General features: G+C 40.6%; 1 protein-coding gene across 2 annotated transcripts in view; it reads right to left on the bottom strand.

Annotated features, from left to right (window-relative positions):
* The window catches only part of TTBK2 (tau tubulin kinase 2), a 171,867-nt gene extending 159,263 nt beyond the window's left edge, over positions 1-12,604 (bottom strand). The window contains exon 1 of one of the 2 annotated variants that reach the window (XM_032297734.1): positions 12,215-12,604. The gene's annotated coding sequence lies outside the window, so the exon portion shown is untranslated. The other variant, XM_032297735.1, reaches the window with a different exon arrangement.
* Positions 12,605-15,078: the final 2,474 nt, after the last annotated feature.

The raw sequence follows: 15,078 nt of genomic DNA, 5'->3' as shown, positions 1-15,078 counted from the left end.
GAGATTGCGCCATTGCACTCCAGCCTAGGCAACAAGAGCGAAACTCCATCTCAAAAAAATAAATAAATAAAATAAAATAAAATAAAATAAACCAATGCCACCTACTATTTCTGGACTGGCAAAAGCACAGATTAGGCCAGGTGAGGTGGCTCAGACCTGCAATCCCAGCAATTTGGGACACTGAGATGGGAAAACTGCCTGAGGCCACGAGTTCAAGACCAGCCTAGGCGACATAGCAAGATGCCATCTGTACAAAATTTAAAAAATTAAATCAGGTGTGGTGGCATGTGTCTATAATCCTAGCTATTCAGAAGGCTTAAGCAAGAGGATAACTGGAGCCTAGGAGTTCAAAGCTGCAGTGAGCCAGGATTGTGCCACTGCATTCCAGCCTGGGTGACAGAACAAGACCCTGTCTCAAAAAAAAAAAAAGTATAAATTAGTTCTCAAATGTGTTTAACTTGCAGCAAATTTTGAGTACTCATCCATATAAAGGAAGCATTATGATAGTTAATATCAAAGAAGAAAATACCTAAATTAAAAAGTAAGGACTTCTGTACAACTCTAGTAGGAATATACTTTGTTGTTGTTGTTTGCTAATCATCCAGTGTGCATGCTAAGGGAATGTACTTTGAAAACAGTATTGTATTGTATTATAAAAGAAAGCTGAAGATATGCATACCCTGTGACTCAGCAACTCCTTTACTAGGTACATATCCTAGAAATACTTTTTTCCCCATGCACACCAGCAAACAGGTGCAAGAATGTTCACAGTCACATTGTCCATAAATGCTAAAAACTGCAAACAACACAAATGTCCAGCAAGAGAAGAATGGATAAATTACAGTATATTCATCCAGTATATATATTCATACAGCAGCTTCCTACTGCTGCCAAACAAATATGACAAATTTAGTGACAAAAACAACACAAATTTATAATCAAAGAGCTCAAGAGGTCAGAAGTCTGAGCTTCTACTGGGCTAAAGTTCTAGAAAGAATTTATTGTATTGCCTTTTCTAGCTTCTAGAAGCCACCTGAATTATTTTTTTAGAGTCAGAGTCTCACTATGTTCTCCAGGCTAGAATGCAGCAGCTAGCTAATCACAGCCTCAACTGTTACACACTACAGTCTCTAAGTCCTGCACCGAAGTGATCCTCCTGCCTCGCCTTGCAAATAGCTGGGAATTAAGTGCACCACCAGGACTGGCTTGCCTGAATTATTTGGTTTACGGTCTCATCTCCCACCTTCAAAGTCAGTAGTATAGCATCTTCAGATCTCTCCCTGACCCTTGCTTCCACTGTCACATCTCTCTCTGACGAAGTATACGCCTCCCTCTTATAAGCACCCCCTTGTGATTATATTGGACCCACCCAGATAATCAAGAACAATCTTCCTCTCTCAAGAGCCTTAATTTAATCTTATCTGCAAAGTATCTTCTGCCCCATAAGTTAACATATTCGTGTGTTGGGGATTAGGACATGAACATTTTGTGGGGCCATTATTCCACTTACCACAAAAACTACACTAAAAAGAAAATATTGCTACACTGAACTACATCAATGAATCCCTCAAACAACACTGAAAAAAATTAAGCAAGGCAAAATAACATACACAATATGAGCCCTTTTACATAAAGTCCAAAAATAAACAAAACTAAACTATGTTAAATGGAGATGCAAATATAGATAGCAAGTCTATAAAGAGAAGAAAAACATTATAATCACAAGTCTCATAAGAATGGATATCCCTGAGGTAAAGACGGCAGGTGAAAGCCTGGCAGCTTACACCTGTAGTAATCACAGCTACTATTAGGGAGGCTGAGGATCACTTGAGCCCAGAAGTTTGAGATCAGCCTAACCAACACAGGGAGATCCCATCTCAAACAAAAAACAAAACAAAAAGGCAGGTGAGATCAGAAACAAGATTCTGAGATGCTGGCAATGTTTTATTTCTTGAACACAGGATTTATAATTATTCCTTAAACTACACATATATGTTTTATATACTCCATGATTAATGCATCTTATAAAAAGAACAGTAACAGAAAATAGTTATATAAACCAGAAACAGAGAAAGCTAGACATAGATTAGGCAACAATAATCTAGCACCGTGAGACAGCAGAAGAGTATCCTACCTATGCAATTAAAAAAAAAAAAAAAGTCAGTTAATCTGTGAGTTGAGCATGAAGCAGAAATATAGGTTGGGAGTAAAGAAACAACCTTAGAAGTACACACACAATTTATGTCTTCCTAAGAGAGTACAAATTTCTTGAGGTCAAGGTCATCTACTCAGCCAGGCATGGTGGCTCACGCCTGTAATTCCAGCACTTCGGGAGGCCGAGGCGGGCCTACCAAAAGGAACACCTGATTTCAGGAGTTCAAGACCGGCCTGACCAATATGGTGAAACCCTGTCTCTACTAAAAATACAAAAATTAGCCAGGAATGGTGGCGGGCACCTGTAATCCCAGCTACTCAGGAGGTTGAGATAGGAGAATCTCTTGAATCCAGGAGGTTGAGGTTGCAGTGAGCCAAGATTGAGAATTGCACTCCAGTCTAGGTGACAAGAGTGAAACTCCGCCTCAAAAAAAAAAAAAAAAAAGGTAAAAAATATAAGAAGTTAACTTACATCAATTTGTAAGGCCTAAATGCATACAAAAAAATCCGAACAGGGAAGGTTAGCACTAGCTAGGATTGTCATACAAAGTTTCTTACAAGAGGTGGATTCACTTTGTAGATGAGGTCTGGCCAATTGTAAAATAGCCACACATTTCTCCCATTCCTGCACATGCCTCCCTTTGCAATGAACCCTTGATACATACCCCATCGAGAGGTAGGATTGTGATGGGCACCGAGGCACATGCCTATAATCCCAGCCACTAGAAAGGCTGAGGCAGGAAGACTGCCTGAGCCCAGTAGTTTAAATTTAGCCTGGGCAATATAGCAAGACCTTGTCTCTAACAAAAGAGGTAGATTGTTCCTTTGGTTCCTTTCTCCTTCTCTGAAACTGGGGTTGGCCATGAGACTTGTTTTGGCCAATGGGACATTAGAAAACATGACCCAGAATCTGGAAAAGCACTTATACACTGGACTCACCCCACTCTGCTACTTTTAGAGACCTAACTCATGAGAAGAAACTCAAGCTTGTCATTTGCCTCATATAAATGAGAACAAACAAGACCCCCAAAAAAAGTACTATTCAGCTGAGCCTAAAGTGCCAAATCACAGAACAATTAACTAATAAATAATTACTGTTTTGGCCTCTAAATTTTGGGGTGCTTTGTTTCAAGGCCAAAGTTAACTAAGGAGGTAAGCAAAGGCACAGAAGAGGAAATAAGCATAACGTACAAGTGCATGGGAAAATAAATAAGATTTGTCTACATCAGAGGTGTCCAATCCTTTGGCTTCTCTGGGTCACATTAGAAGAATTGTCTTGGACCACACACAAAATATGCTAAAACTAATGATAGCTGATGAGTAAACACACACACACACACATCCCACAAAATCTCATAATGTGTTTTAAAAGTTTACAAATTTGTTTTGGGCCACATTCAAAACTGTCCTGGGCCGCATACGGCCCATGGCTGCAGGTTGGACAAGCTTGGTCTATGTGAAAAGGGTGCTTATAAGGAGAAAGGGTGCTTATAAGGACAAAGAATACATAGGCCTGAAAGGTAAACTGAGTTCAAACTGCAAAAACCTTACAAGGAGAAAGAATACATAGGCCTGAAAGGTAAACTGAGTTCAAACTACTAGGAAGAGGATGGACTTCATTCTGTTTGAGTCGGCATGGCGGCGCAGAGTGGGCCTGAAGGCAGCCCTTCAGGAGCAGGAGGATGACATAGGAAAAAAAGGATCCATTTATAAGACTATTACTATCACTATTACCTCTCAGGCGAAAGTAACAAATTTCTCCTACATTTGGGAGGGAAACTAGATAACTCACCAAATAGCACCACAGTTCTATAAATGTCATATAGTTTATATAAGATTCTACTCTTTGGCCAGGCCCAGTGGCTCACACCTGTAACCCCAGAACTTGGGGAGGCCAAGGTGGGTGGATCACCTGAGGTAAGGAGTTCGAGACCATCCTTGCCAACATGATGAAACTCCATCTCTACTAAAAATGCAAAAAATTAGCCAGGCATGTAGCACACACACCTATAGTTCCAGCTACTCAAGAGGCTGAAGAAGGAGAATTGCTTTAACCCAGGAGGTGGAGGTTGTAGTCCGCCAAGACTACGCCATTGCACTCTAGCCTGAGTGACAAGAGCAAAACTCCATCTCAAAAAAAAAGTATCTAAATTGCTGCATTTTAAAAACAAAACAAGATCATGTGTTTTTGTTTCTACACGAGTTTAAAAAGAGTACATACCGGCTAAATTTTTCAAGGCATTTAATATACTAATAAGCAACAGAAATAAGGTGCAAGGATAGAATGAACCCAATGGGATTTTGGTCTTGTTTTTATCCCATAGATTTTAGCAAGAGCTCCTCTGAAGAGTAGTAAAAAAAAAAAAAATGAAGATTTGTAAATAACCCAATTTGCTGATGGCAAAAGAAGAGAAAGTAAGTTTATTCAGCACTCACACTTCAACTGTTCCTTATAAACTTTCAGGGAAGGTAAATTATACTTCTGGCAACGTGAAATCTCTCTGAGCTCAATAAATCTAAGTAAAATACCTATCAAAAGTTAAGAGAAGCTTTACAGGTCAGTATGGTTACAATTACTGACAACAGAATAAAAGTGTAAACAACCTAGTTTTCCTCTCCCTGGCTACGTACTAACAACACATGAACAAATTCTTCCCTTATAGGAAGTACAGTGTAACCTACATGGTCAGATTGTTAAGGAAAACACTAAACATTCCTTCGGTAAACAAAATCATTCCTGGGGTAAAATCTACTATAACCAAATCAACCAAGCAAAGCATTATATCTATGATCTTCCCACTAAGACAAAGAAAAATCAAAACAGAACCTTTTCAGAAAGTATCTTCATTGCAATAACATTTTAAGTATATTAACTTCCTTTTTTTTTTTTTTTTTTTTTTTGAGATGGAGTCTCCCTCTGTGGCACAATCTTGGCACACTGCAACCTCTGTCCTTGGTTTCCAGCGATTCTCCTGTCTCAGCCTCCCCAGTAGCTGAGATTACAGGCATGCACCACCACGCCTGGCTAAGTTTTGAATTTTTTAGTAGAGACAGAGTTTCACTATATTCACCAAGCTGGCCTCGAATTCCTGACCTCATTATCTGCCCACCTCGGCCTTCCAAAGTGCTGGAATTATAGGTGTCAGTCACCATGCCCGACCTTAACTTCCTTTTTTAAAAATATTAAAACTGGCCAGGCACAGTGGCTCATGCCTGTAATCCCTGCACTTTGGGAGGCCGAGGCAGGTGAATCACTTGAGGTCAGAAGTTCAAGACCAGTCTGGCCAACATGATGAAACCCCATCTCTATAAAAATACAAAAATTTAGCTGGGCATGATGGTGGATGCCTGTAATCCCAGATACTCGGGAGGCTGAGACGGGAGAATCACAGTGAGCTGAGATCGTGCCACTGCACTGCAGGCGTAGGCAGCTGAGTGAGACTCCATCTCAAAAACAAGACAAAACAAAACAAAACAAAACAAAAAACCAGTTTATATTCTTTTTTAAAAACTATTAGGGGTTGATTATATTTATTTGTTTAGTGAGAATATGTTAATTTAAGAGGTAATGGTTATACTAATCTTATTTTCCAAACCAAAAACTGAGTGCCAGCATATCATATGTATATTTTTTCCTGATTTATAAATGTATTTTTAAAACTTATAAAGAAATTCTAATTACTTGTATATTAATGAATTATATCCTAACATATTATATCCTAATCATCCGTACATTGAATTAATCACCTATAACCTACTGGACCCTAGCTACAGAGACACTCTAACCACCTACTTGAAACACCTCCTTCTTACAACCATGGCTTGTACTCTGGCTTCTGGTAATACAGTCCTAACTTCTCATGGTTCAAACAAAGAGTGTAAAACATAACATAAGAACTCTGTCAGTATTCAAGCAATTGAGGCTTGGTACAACGCAAAGTAGAAACCCATATTGGAGGGACAGGGGACTCTTAAGGACAAAACTCTTCCAAGTGTTCTTGTGTTCTGAAAGAACTTGTCTAAAGCTGTTTCAGGGGTTGTGTGGATATTTAATTTCAAATAGCCTTTTAAATTTAAAAACATTTTTTTCATTATTTATTTAATTATTTAACTAACTACAGGGATAATATATCCACTAGCCTCTGAATCTGGTGAAGTATGTAGAATGAACTGTGGTTGATGAAACAGAAACTTCTTCCCTGAACCTACCTCTTGACTGTTAGGTCTGTTAAATGCTCATGTCTACATCTTCCCTTCACAATACTTGGAACACTTGTAATTCCTTCTGCAAATGCCTGCTTCCACTATTTGTAAGCTCCAAAAGTAAGTAGATTATTTGTCTTGTTCACTGTTAAATCTCTAACCCGTAGCACAGTAACATGGTACACGCTTGACAAGTGTTTAATGAATGAAGCCACTGTAATACAGTAATCCCCCTTATCCATGGTTTCACTTTCTGCAGTTTCAGTTACCCATGGTCAACCACAGTCCAAAATTTTTAAACGGAGAATTCCAGAAATAAACAATTCATAAGTTTTAAATTGTACATTGTTTTGAGTATGGTGATGAAATCTCAAGTTGTTCAGCTCTGTTGCACCTAGGATGTGAACCATCCCTTTGTCCAGCATGTATCTGCACTGTCTATGCTGCCCTACTGTTTGTCACTTAGTAGCCATCTGGGTTGTTAGATCACTGTCTCAGTATGAAAGTGCTTGTGTTCAAGTAACTAACTCTTATTTTACTTAATAATGGCCCTAAAACACAAGAGTAGTGATGCTAGCATATTATAACTGTTCTATTTTATTATTAGCTACTGTTGTTACTCCCTTACTATGCTTAATTTACAAACTTTATCATAGCTATGTATGTATAGAAAAAACATAGTTATCTATAGCAGTAAGTGCTATCAGAGGTTTTAGGCACCCAATGGGGATCTTGGAATATATGCCTCTCAGATGGGGACGATTATAGTAGTTCAAAGTTTCAGAGAAGACTGAGGTAAGGTGGTAGCAGTGGAAATAAAATGCAGAGGGCTAGGCATTGTGGCTCATGCCTGTAATTCCAGCACTTTGGGAAGCTCAGGTGGGAGGATCGCTTGAACTCAGGAGTTCAAGACCAGCCTGGGCAACACAATGGGACCCTCACCTATACAAACATTTTAAAAATTAGCCAGGTGTGGTGGCACATGTCTATAGTCCCAGCTACCCAAGAGGCTAAGGTGGGAGGACTGCCTGAGCCCAGGAGGTCAAGGCTGCAGTGACCTATGATCATGGCACTCCAGCATGGGCAACATAGCAAGACCCTGTCTCAAAAAAAAAAAAAAAAAAAAAACAGAAAAAAAGCAGAGGTTTTGTGTGAGTAGAACCATGGGAAATAGGGAGCAAAAATAAAAAATAAAAAACAAAAGACAGAGAGAGTGTCTGCGTGTGTTTTGATCCTGTATGACTGAATGATAATGCCTTTATTTATAGAATTAAGGAAGTTAAAAAAAGAACTGACTTTTGCCTCGGATATGTAGAATATTTTAAATGCTAGGGAAGTCCAACAGAAATAAGTCCCAATCTAGTTTATTATCTACCATATAATTTAGCTTCTAGATGATTTTTCTTAAATCAAATTTCATGAAAGGCAAGGCTCATATTTTTTTCTTTGGTTATTCATTTGTTTCCTATTTCTGCCCCCCACACCTTTGCTTTATTGGTCATCAAAAACTGTTTTTTTGCTTTTGTTTTTGAGACACAGTCTCGCTCTGTCACCCAGGCTGGAGGGCAGTGATGAAATTCTTGGCTCACTGCAACCTTCGTCTGCTAGGTTCAAGAAATTGTCCTGCCTCAGCCTCCTGAGTAGCTGGGATTACAGGCATGTGCCACTACACTTGGATAATTTTTCTATTTTTAGTTGAGATGTGGTTTCAGTAAAAACAAATATAATGGCAAATATGTTTTCTAATTCAAACATTTTTAAATGCTGATTCTTACTTTCAATAAAGATGTTAATTCTCTGTTAAAAAAAAGTTTCTGAAAACATGGTTAAGTCTCCATAGCTTACCAAAGGAAGCCAAGAAGCTATTTATTAACTTCTACTCTTTTTTTTTTTTTGAGATGGAGTCTTGCTCTGTCACCCAGGCTGGAATGCAGTGGTGCAATCTGGGTTCACAGCAACCTCCACCTCCCAAGTTCAAGCAATTCTCCTGCCTCAGCCTCCAGAGTACCTGGGACTACAGGCACACACCACCACAGCTGGCCAATTGTTGTGTTTTTAGTAGAGAAGGGGTTTCACCATATTGGCCAGGCTGGTCTCCAACTCCTGACCTTGTGATCCATCTGCCTTGGCCTCCCAAAGTGCTGGGATTACAGGCGTGAGCCACCACACCCAGCCCTAACTTCCGCTCTTTAGGAGACACTAGTACATCCCAGATTCTTTTCAAAGGACATTTAGTTTTTTACATTGGGAAGCTTTACTCTAATTGAAGTGAAAGCAAATTCCAATAATATAATAAAAAACAGCTATAAACATTCTAAAACACCAAGGATTATATATACAAAATTTAAAAAAAAGAAAAAAAAATCCAAAATGTTCACAAAAGTTTGTAAGTACTATATGTTCACTTAAGTATCAAGAATAAAGTCAGGCCGGGCGCGGTGGCTCAAACCTGTAATCCCAGCACCGTGGGAGGCCGAGGCGGGTGGATCACGAGGTCAAGAGATCGAGACCATCCTGGTCAACATGGTGAAACCCCGTCTCTACTAAAACTACAAAAAATTAGCTGGGCATGGTGGTGCGTGCCTGTAATCCCAGCGACTCAGGAGGCTGGGGCAGGAGAATTGCCTGAACCCAGGAGGCGGAGGTTGCGGTGAGCCGAGATCGCGCCATTGCACTCCAGCCTGGGGAAAAAAAGCGAAAACCCCATCTAAAAAAAAAAAAAAAAAAAAAAGAATAAAGTCATATGACATTAATGAAATTATACTAAGAAGTCTACTTAAAAATCACCTACTAAAAAGATGAAATTTTCTAGCAAAACTGACATTCATATTATGTAATAATATAATTTCAATCTGTATTGTAAACCTATAATCAAGGATCACCAGATTTTAAAGAGGCAGAAACTGTTTTGAGTAGTAACGTGTGTTGTCCTTAGGCTCAAAACTTAGTTCCAAACACCGAATTTTTTCATATGAACTTAAAGGCTCTTTCACCAAATATAGAAGTACAATATTTAACTTGAAAGCATTCAGTATTTTCAGCATAAAAGGTTCTATCCACTGAAGCCTCGGGAAAAAAAAAATTCCACTACCACACATTGTTTACAATGTGCTGGATGACAGAAAAAAAAAAAAAAAAGACTAGGAAATAAAACTGAATAAAATGTATTTAATTTAAAAAATCCAATGTTGAAGGTATGTTGCAATATTACTAATCAAATAAACAAATAGCTCCAGCTATATTTTCAGTGTCTCTCAAAAACCTCAATAAGAACAAAAAAAATGAATACATGACTACAGTAATTTTGAGTAGCATAACCTCAAATTGAAAAGACTGTTTGCTATATATTTATAAAAGAATATTTCCTATAAGAGCTTTTTTTTAAGTGGGCAAAGAAGTAAGCTATATTTTCCATAATTCTCAGACTTTTATTTTGCTGATCAACACAGTCTCCACTACTTCAATAATGATCATAAACACTTTCCTTTGTCAGAGATCTATCTATCTATCTATCTATATATATACACACACTTTTTTTTTAAGATGGGGTCTTGCTCTATCACCCAGGTTGGAGTGCAGTGGAGTGATTACAGCTCACAGCAGCCTCAACCTCTGATTCTCCCCCTCAGCCTCCCTAGCAGCTAGAACTGTATGTGTGAGCCACCATGCCCAGCCAAATTTTGGTTTTTTTGTTTGTTTGTTTGTTTGTTTGTAGAGACAGAATCTCCCTATGTTGCCTAGACTGGTCTCAAACTCCTGGGCTCAAGTGACTCTCCTGCCTTGGCCTCCCAAAGTGCTGAGATTACAGGCATAAGCTTTTTTTTTGTTTTTTTTTTAAAGCAACAAACATTTCTTATCTCACACAGTTTCTGAGGATTAGAACTTGAAAATGTCTTAGGTAGGTGGTTCTGGCTCAGAGTCTCTTACCAGTTGTAATCAAGCAGTCATCTGGATATATGTTACTTTTTAAAGTTATAAAGCATATAAAAAACTGGCTGCCCCCCACCAAAGTGAAATTTAAATTCCATGATCACAGCTAACTCCGATTTGTAATATTCATTTACTTTAAAAAACCAGTAACTTATCGCTGCCATAATTTTAGTGCACTTTTTAGATGTAAAAGGCCCTCAAAATTGTCTAACTTATACAAACTTCCCTTCTAGTATTACCTTTAAAGATATTTGAAGCCCCACATAATTGAGTTCAATTTGCTAAAGCAAATGAGGTCTAACCTCGTGAAGATTTCCTGAAGTATTAAAATAATCAGTAAAGTCAAAAGAAGACCCAAAAATCTGAAGTCATATATAATGCAATAATTTACTAAATTATGTATTAACCATAGTACAAGATAATGAGCAAGATATATCATTCTCAGTCAGCACCCTACCAATGTACAAATTTGCATCAACTTGGTATTATATATTAAATTAATGAAGTTATGGACTTTCATTTCTTGTATATCCAAAACTGGAAGAGGGAAAAAACATTTCCTAACATTCTATAATAAAAGAAAAATGTTAGAGAAACTTTCCTTTATAATCATGTTTCAAATGTCCCTTTCGGTGTCATGATAAAATGTTATCATACTGGAAAACATAAGCTTCTAAATCAAAGATTTCCTTCAATATGTCTTCAATTTGCATAGATCACAATATACCACACACATTATTTGAAACAGTTTTTGACTTCAGATAAATGCCTCAAGATTAGTCATATTAAGCTGTATTTGTCATCATTACTGCTTCTTTATTTAAAAAAAAAAAAAAAGGAAAGAAAGCAGCAATACTTAGCATTCAATTCCCTCGATAAGTTAAAATCATTTCCCCTTTCTACCCCCAAATGAACGTTATTCTATTCCATTTAGCCAAAAATACAGGCAACATATCTTTGGTATATTGTGGCAAATCAGGATTTAGATACCAATGCAACTGTTATCAATGGCTCAGAACCAAACATTGTAACAAAACACACTCAGCGGATCCTCCCTCTGTGTGTGTGTATGTGTGTCTGCATGTGCCCATTCATGACCCTCCTACACACACAGAAACTCAATTTCTACTGAATAACAAAACATCTTCATATTAATAAAAGGGTATAATAAAACTGTCCTCTTTAATGTTCACACAAAGAACAATTTCTAAAGCGATGGGAGAGAAGAGTTGATACCAGGATTGCTGCTACCCATCAACTTTAATTCAAAGCAAAGTACAACTCAATGTCATTTTTACCTCTACCGTAGCCCCGACGGAAACAAAATTAACTTCGCTGTAGGATAAAGCATTCCAATGGATTATTTACTTCTCTGGCTTGACAGAACATATACGCGGGTCTTTTGTCCCTCCCACAGCATCCCAGGGTGTCAACATCATCTCTGTCAAAGCAAATGACAAGCAAATCCCTCAGGTCATTACTTCAGCACCCTAAGTACAAGAAAGTCGCGGCCTTCACTGTCGTTACAACACAGCAAACAGATTCTACAGTTCCATGTTCCTTTCCATTATAGTTGGGGAGGCGGGGTGGGAAACAAGCGCTCAGATTTCCTAGGAATCCGTGTTCGGTGCTCCTACCAGAAGTGGCATGAGTACAAGTGATATGTGGGTCACCCAGAGACAGACGCAGAACGAAGCTCCGTGACCCTCCAAGTTCAGTGAAGACACCCAAAGCCCCGGGCAAAGCGGGGCGACAGCCTCCGGGGAAATGGGACAGAACCAGAACGATCTCCGGGGTGGAGAGTGACGGGGTCTGGCACGAGACCGGAACTTGCAGCGACCTGAGAGTCCCCGGTACCCTTCCCCTCCTCAGCAGACTCGGTCACTGGGGAGGGCGGCGCCCTGGGGGCTCGGGGGGTGTGTCCTACCTGGGCCGTGGCGGACGCGGGGGTTCTGGCGGAGGGCTCTGGTCCAGCTTAGGACCGGTACTGGAGGGGATTAACCCTCGGCGGACGGGACCGCCACTGCCTGCCCATCCCCCGCCGCCGACTGCGGCGGGACCCGAGCGCGGCTTCCAGGGCCGGCCGGCTGGGTAGTCCCTTAGGGTACGGTCCGCGTTTACTGGCGGCGGCGACGGCTGCTGCTACTGCTGCTGCCGGCTCCCCCCAGCCTCTGCTCTTGTGCCAGCACCTGCTCCCCCTCCTGCCGCCGCCGCCGCCGCCTCGTCCCCACCGCTCCCATCGCCGCTGCGGCGACTACTGCAGAGCCCGCTGACCCGACCCGACGTTATTCTCCCCCCTCGTAACCCGACACAGCCTAGCCCACCTGCCCTGCCAGCGTGCACGCCCACCTCTCCGCTGCAGGTGCTGATTGGAGAGTGCTTTCCGAACTCGCAGCGTCGGTTGGCTAGTCCCATTGCCTATCACGAAGGGGGCGGAGAGTGGGGCAGAAACCATCTCCGCCCCCCACCGGAGTATTGCCGCTATCTTCAGGTTTGCCTGAGAGGGCGAGTTACCGGGAAAGGAGCATCACAATGGCAGCGCGCATGCGCATAGGAATTCTGGGATTCGTAGTTCCAGCTACAGCCTCAACTCGCCGCCTGTCCCGAGGAGAGAAGTAGGGCTTCCGAGACAAGTAGTCGGCGCATGTAGGTGTTCTCTTAGCTCAACAGTTAAATTGGTTATAGAGGCGTGGTTGTGACCCCAGGGTTGGGCTTTTCGGAATAAAATCGAAAATGCTTTGTCACGATACGAAATTACACACTGAGGAAGTCGCGATGAAGGGCCCAAATCGTGAGGCCCTGCAAGCCTTAAGGATCCATCCTTTTCCTCAGCACCAGCGCTGCCAGGATCCTGCAAATTGGCGCAGTCCCCAGAACCGCCTAACATGAAGCTAATCATCTTTGTGGGACCCGGGAAGGGCCTTAGGTGTGACGAGGAAAGGAAATGGGCACTTCCATAAACGATTGTCAGCCTGGAGACCGTAGTGTCCTTACGATTTCACAACCCAAGAACAAGATTTCATTCCCTTTGTGAAACACCGCTAGCTAAAGATTCAATGAGTAGCCCCGGTGAAGACCAGTATGAGATGCTTAGCAAGAGTATACTGGAGGTCATAAAGACTTCCAAAGAAAAGCGAGGAGGGCGGAGCAAGGACGCTGTGCAAAATGTGTTTCTATTTAGTGTTGATTGTGTCAGCCGCTTTGGTGAACGAAAACCTTAAGGTTAAGCGCCTCTCCGACATCTTTGCCCACCAATGTACAGTAGAGTAAATCCATTAAAACAGCTAAACAGTTTTCCTAAGGTTATAAAACTAATTAGTGACAAAACCAAAATTCAGATCTCTCATATGCCCCACATCTAATGTCCTTTCTACTTAAGAATCACAATGACCCCCAGGGGTCTGCCATGGATGGAAAGAATGCAATGAATTATGAACTTCATTTTACTTTAATTCCTTTTCTTCACTCAAGTGGCATTGTCATTAAAGCTGATTAAGAATATAGAAAGGTAAATGATTAATCCTATATTCAATCTTGGAACTGTTGCTGTAGAATCTGTTTCTTCTTGTTCAGGAAGTGCCACAGCCCCTTAACATTCTTTTAAAAACAGCAGGTGTCTCTATTGTCTGTCATGTCCAGACCCTTGGATTAAAAGCAGAACAAAATATACACTAAAGGCAAGTGATGATGCAGGTCATCTTGTCCTATGCAAACATAAAGATGTTGCCAAATCGTTTTTTATTTCTACTGATTAAAACCACAAGTTTCTTTTTTCATTACTATGTCTAATAGAATATTTTACTCATTTCAGAGTATTGGACAATCACATAATTTGAATAAGAAAATATTAGGGTTCCTGTAAATATTTTTCTTTAAAATTAGAGAAGTTTATAGGGACCAGGCACAGTGGCTAATACCTATAATCCCAGCACTTTGAGAGGCTGAGGTGGGAGGATCACTTGAATCCAGGAGTTCAAGATCAGACTGGGCAACATAAGGAAACATAAGGAGATTCCTTCTCTACCAAAAAAAAAAAAAAATTATCATGGAAACATGGATTTAATTTTTTTTTTTTTTAATTAGCCGGTCATGGTGGCATGCCTCTGTAGTCTTAGCTATTCGGGAGGCTGAGGCAGGAGGATCAGTTGAGCCCAGGAGTTCAAGACCAGCCTTGGCAACATTAACAAGACCTTGTCTCTACTCAAAAAAAAAAAAAAAATTTTTTTTTGACACAGAGTTTTGCTCTTGTCGCCCAGGGCAGAGTGCAATGGTGCGATCTTGGCTCACTGCAACCTCTGCCTCCTGGGTTCAAGTGATTCTCCTGCCTCAGCCTCTCAAGTAGCTGGAATTACAGGCGCCCGCCACCACGCCCAGCTAATTTTTGTATTTTTAGTAGAGACGGGGTTTCACATGTTGCCTAGGCTGGTTTGGAGCTCCTAACCTCAAATGATACACCAGCCTCAGCCTCCCAAAGTGCTGGGATTACAGGTGTGAGCCACAGCACCTAGCCACAAAAAAATTTTAATTAGCCAGGCATAGTAGTATATCCCTGTAGTCCCAGCTACTTGGGAGGCTGAGGCAGGAAGATTGCTTGAGCCCTGGAGGTCAAGGCTGCAGTGAGCTATTATCACACCACTGCACTCCAATCTGGGCAACAGTGATACCCTGTCTTTAAAAAAAAATAAAAATAATACAAAAAAAGTTTATAGGGAAAAAAAGGTTCAGATTCATTGAAATTAGGCTTAGTAATAAAAGCCTCCCTTTTTCTCTAGTCTTTTCCATTGAAGCACT

This window comes from Sapajus apella, unplaced genomic scaffold (genome assembly GCF_009761245.1).
Source record: "Sapajus apella isolate SASKATOON/1434 unplaced genomic scaffold, GSC_monkey_1.0 scaffold37, whole genome shotgun sequence".
NCBI classification, from domain to species: Eukaryota; Metazoa; Chordata; class Mammalia; order Primates; family Cebidae; genus Sapajus; species Sapajus apella.
Note: the sequence above shows the minus strand (reverse complement) of the source record. Positions and strands in the feature narration are given on the sequence as shown.